This window comes from Lolium perenne, chromosome 7, assembly GCF_019359855.2.
Source record: "Lolium perenne isolate Kyuss_39 chromosome 7, Kyuss_2.0, whole genome shotgun sequence".
Classification (NCBI taxonomy): domain Eukaryota; kingdom Viridiplantae; phylum Streptophyta; class Magnoliopsida; order Poales; family Poaceae; genus Lolium; species Lolium perenne.
This window is the reverse complement of record NC_067250.2, coordinates 300978963-300984962: the sequence shown is the minus strand read 5'-3', so window position 1 is coordinate 300984962 and position 6000 is coordinate 300978963.

The following is a 6000-nucleotide window of genomic DNA, read 5'->3' as shown; positions in this document are numbered from 1 at the left end:
CGGATGCCAATACTACAAAATTAATTCAAAATACTACTCAGACTATGTTTATGATAATTAGTTCATGTTTTAATCTAATTACTAATGAACTCCCACTTAATACAACATCCCTCATAGTTGTTAAGTGGTACACGATCCAAATCCACTACACCAAAACCGATCATCACATGAGATGATGTAGCTTCAATGGTGAACATCAACATGTTGATCATATCATCCATATGACTCGTATTCAACCTTTCGGTTTCCGTTGTCCCGAGGCCATGTCTGTACATGCTAGGCTCGTCAAGCAAACCCAAGTATTCCGCGTGTGCAACATGGCTTACACCCGTTGTATGTGAACGTTGAATCTATCACATCCGATCATCACGAGATGCTTCGAAACGACGAACTGTACAACGGTGCATACGAGGGGAGAACACTTTATTATCTTGATATTAATGTGAGGGATGATCTTATAATGCTACCGTCGCGATCTAAGCAAAATAAGATGCATAAAGGATTAACATCACATGCAGTTCATATGTGATATGATATGGCCCTTTTGTCTTTGCGCTTTTGATCTTCATCTCCAAAGCACGGACATGATCTCCATCATCTTCGGGCATGATCTCCATCATCGTCGGCGGAAGGCCAAGGTCCATGGCGCCGTCTTCATGGTTGTTCACCTCATGTAGCAACTATTACAACTACTTTGAAATACTACTCAACATGAAATTTAAAGACAACCATAAGGCTCCTGCCGGTTGCCACAATACAATAATGATCATCTCATACATATTCATCATCACATTATGGCCATATCACATTACCAAACCCTGCAAAAACAAGTTAGACGTCTCTAATTTGGTTTGCATATTTTACGTGGTTTAGGGTTTTCGAGTAAGATCTAATCTACCTACGAACATGAACCACAACGGTGATACTAGTGTTGTCAATAGAAGAGTAAATTGAATCTTCACTATAGTAGGAGAGACAGACACCCGCAAAGCCTCTTATGCAATACAAGCTGCATGTCGAACGAGGAACAAGTCTCATGAACGCGGTCATGTAAAGTTAGTCCGAGCCGCTTCATCCCACTATGCCACAAAGATGCAAAGTACTCAAACTAAAGATAACAAGAGCATCAACGCCCACAAAACCATTGTGTTCTACTCGTGCAACCATCTATGCATAGACACGGCTCTGATACCACTGTAGGATAACGTTGCATAGAAAACAAAAAATTTCCTATCGCGAACACGCAATCCAAGCCAAGATGCAATCTAGAAGACGGTAGCAACGAGGGGATGATCAAGACTAACCCTTGAAGAGATTCCAAAGCCTATAAGAGTAGGCTCTTATTGCTGCGGTAGACGATCACTTGCCGCTTGCAAAAGCGCGTAGAAGATCTTGATCACGATCGCTTCCGGCGCCACGAACGGGCAGCACCTCCGTACTCGGTCACACGTTCGGTTGTTGATGAAGACGACGTCCACCTCCCCTGCCGGCGGGCAGCGGAAGTAGTAGCTCCTCTTGAATCCGACAGCACGACGGCGTGGTGTCGGTGGTGGTGGAGAAATCCGGCGGAGCTTCGCTAAGCGTGCGGGATGTGGTGGAGGAGAGAGGCCGCTAGGGTTTGGGAGAGGGGGGCGCCGGCCACTAAGGGGTGCGGCCACCTTGGTGGTTCTTGGGTGGCCGGCCCCCTCCCCTTGGTCCCTCATTATATAGGTGGAACCCCAAGTGTTGGTCTCCAAGTCTTCGAATAAGACCCGAACCAAAAACCTTCCATATGGTGTGGAAACCTACCCAAGCTAGGACTCCCACTAGAGGTGGAAGTTCCACCTCCCATATGGGGGGGTGGCCGGCCCCCTAAGGGGGAGTCCACTTGGGACTCCACCCCCACTAGGGTTGGCCGGCCATGGAGGTGGAGTCCCATGTGGACTCCACCTTCCTTGGTGGTTTCTTCCGGACTTTTCTAGAACCTTCCATAGAACCTTCCGCATCATTTTAATTCACATAAAATGACATCCTATATATGAATCTTATTCTCCGGACCATTCCAGAACTCCTCGTGATGTCCGGGATCTCATCCGGGACTCCGAACAAATATTCGAACTCCATTCCATATTCAAGTTCTACCATTTCAACATCCAACTTTAAGTGTGTCACCCTACGGTTCGTGAACTATGCGGACATGGTTGAGTACTCACTCCGACCAATAACCAATAGCGGGATCTGGAGATCCATAATGGCTCCCACATATTCAACGATGACTTCAGTGATCGAATGAACCATTCACATACGATACCAATTCCCTTTGTCACGTGATATTTTACTTGTCCGAGGTTTGATCATCGGTATCACTCTATACCTTGTTCAACCTCGTCTCCTCACAAGTACTCTTTACTCGTACCGTGGTATGTGGTCTCTTATGAACTCATTCATATGCTTGCAAGACATTAGACGACATTCCACCGAGAGGGCCCAGAGTATATCTATCCGTCATCGGGATGGACAAATCCCACTGTTGATCCATATGCCTCAACTCATACTTTCCGGATACTTAATCCCACCTTTATAACCACCCATTTATGCAGTGGCGTTTGGTGTAATCAAAGTACCTTTCCGGTATAAGTGATTTACATGATCTCATGGTCATAAGGACTAGGTAACTATGTATCGAAAGCTTATAGCAAATAACTTAATGACGAGATCTTATGCTACGCTTAATTGGGTGTGTCCATTACATCATTCATACAATGATATAACCTTGTTATTAATAACATCCAATGTTCATGATTATGAAACTAATCATCCATTAATCAACAAGCTAGTTAAGAGGCATACTAGGGACTTCTTTGTTTGTCTACATATCACACATGTACTAATGTTTCGGTTAATACAATTATAGCATGACATATAAACATTTATCATAAACATAAAGATATAAATAATAACCACTTTATTATTGCCTCTAGGGCATATCTCCTTCACATCCACACTATACATCTAATCCTTTGTTACAGCAAGCCGGTGAGATTGACAACCTCACTGTCACGTTGGGGCAAAGTATTTTGGTTGTGTTGTGCAGGTTCCACGTTGGCGCTGAAATCCCTGGTGTTGCGCCGCACTACACTCCGCCAGCATTAACCTTCAACGTGCTTCTTGGCTCCTACAGGTTCGATAAACCTTGGTTTCTTACTGAGGGAAAACTTGCTGCTGTACGCATCACACCTTCCTCTTGGGGTTCCCAACGGACGTGTGTTGTACGCGTATCATGGACCAAGTCCAACCTGACCACATCTGCACCCCTGCACCTCTCCTCTACCTCACCATCCACTTGCACCTTAGTCAAAGCAAAGAAATGATCAATGCCAAGACCATGCCGGCCACCATGGCACCCATATGCTCACCTCCTCTCCTCTCCCATCTAGACTACCTCAGCATGTCCTCTAGCTCGTCCTCACCTTGCTGATCATGACCATGCACGCGCTGACCCCAGGAGACACTGGCACTGGCCAGGACGCGACGCGCCCAGGACGACCAGTACACGCCAGAGCGTGCACGGACTGCCCCGGAGCGCACCAGAGCGTTGCTTGCCCCCGTCAGCGCTGACCTTTGCTCGCCCTACCCTCTCTCACCCCCAACCACCACGGTCCTAGCTACCTCCAGGACATGGCCGTTTGGCCCAGAGCACACTGTATCCGTCGTCACGATCGACGACCATCCGCCGCAGTGTCGACGGACGTGGACATCACACCACTATGCTTGACCACCATTTGCTGTTCCACGGCCTCAGTGACGATCGCCGTGACACAGTGAGCACGCCCCTGCCCTCGCCCATGCTCCTCCCCCTCTGTAGCATCATTCCGATCGTTGACCCGGCCATGCCCGCTGCCCTCCTCGCTCCCCTATAAAATGCGACCTCCCCCGCTCCATTTGAGCACACTCTCCAGCTCTCCTCCTTCCTCTGCCCCCCCCCCCCCCCGCCACCAGTCCCCCGTCCCAATTACTCCCTCCATCGCCGGAATCGATCCGGAGCTTGCCGCAACCCGCCGCAGAAGGAGACGATGACTCCGAGCCTCCCCCGAAAAACCAAGGCCACCACTCGACTCCCCGTTCCACCCGGAGTCGTTTGCCCCCGTCGCCAGCCCCGGAGCACCCCTGCATCACCGTCGCCCGACCCTCCTGCAGCCTAGGGTTCCGACGACTCGCCGGAGGAGGTGAGCCGCTCGATCCCGTTAACGCCTCAGATAGCGCCACGTAGCCACACCTGTTTTTCCGTTTTTAAAACACAGCCCGCGTGTGCAAGACACACTGCTGGGTGATACGCGTACAGCACGCGTCTGTTGGGAACCCCAAGAGGAAGGTGTGATGCGTACAGCGGCAAGTTTTCCCTCAGTATGAAACCAAGGTTTATCGAACCAGTAGGAGCCAAGAAGCACGTTGAAGGTTGATGGCGGCGAGATGTAGTGCGGCGCAACCCCCGCGATTCCGGCGCCAACGTCGAACCTGCACAACACAAACCAAGTACTTTGCCCCAACGAAACAAATGAGGTTGTCAATCTCACCGGCTTGCTGTAACAAAGGATTAGATGTATAGTGTGGATGATAATTGTTTGCAGAAAACAGAGAACGAGTATTGGCAAGAGATTGTATTTCAGTAAAGAGAATTGGACCGGGGTCCACAGTTCACTAGAGGTGTCTCTCCCATAAGATAAACAACATGTTGGGTGAACAAATTACAGTTGGGCAATTGACAAATAGAGAGGGCATGACCATGCACATACATATTATGATGAGTATTGTGAGATTTAATTGGGCATTACGACAAAGTACATAGACCGCTATCCAGCATGCATCTATGCCTAAAAAGTCCACCTTCAGGTTATCATCCGAACCCCCTCCAGTATTAAGTTGCTAACAACAGACAATTGCATTAAGTATTGCGCGTAATGTAATCAGTAACTACATCCTCGAACATAGCACCAATGTTTTATCCCTAGTGGCAACAGCACATCCATAATCTTAGAGGTTTCTCTCACTCCCCCAGATTCACGGAGACATGAACCCACTATCGAGCATAAATACTCCCTCTTGGAGTTACTAGCATCAACTTGGCCAGAGCATCTACTAATAATGGAGAGCATGCAAGATGATAAACAACACATAGACATGAATTGATAATCAACATAACATAGTATTCTCTATTCATCGGATCCCAACAAACACAACATATAGAATTACAGATAGATGATCTTGATCATGTTCGACAGCTCACAAGACCCGACAATTAAGCACAATGGGGAGAAGACAACCATCTAGCTACTGCTATGGACCCATAGTCCAGGGGTAGACTACTCACACATCACTCCGGAGGCGACCATGGCGGCGTAGAGTCCTCCGGGAGATGATTCCCCTCTCCGGCAGGATGCCGGAGGCGATCTCCTGAATCCCCCGAGATGGGATTGGCGGCGGCGGCGTCTCTGGAAGGTTTTCCGTATCGTGGCTCTCGGTACTGGGGGTTTCGCGATGAAGGCTATTTGTAGGCGGAAGGGCAGGTCAAGGGGCGTCACGAGGGGCCCAGATGACAGGGCCGCGCGGCCAGGACCTAGGCCGCGCCGCCCTGTAGTCTGGCCGCCTCGTGGCCCCACTTCGTCTCCTCTTCGGTCTTCTGGAAGCTTCGTGGCAAAATAGGACACTGGACGTTGATTTCGTCCAATTCCGAGAATATTTCCTTACTAGGATTTCTGAAACCAAAAACAACAGAAACAAAGAATCGGCACTTCGGCATCTTGTTAATAGGTTAGTTCCAGAAAATGCACGAATATGACATAAAGTGTGCATAAAACATGTAGATATCATCAATAATGTGGCATGGAACATAAGAAATTATCGATACGTCGGAGACGTATCAGCATCACCAAGCTTAGTTCCTGCTCGTCCCGAGCAGGTAAACGATAAACAAAGATAATTTCTGGAGTGACATGCCATCATAACCTTGATCATACTATTTGT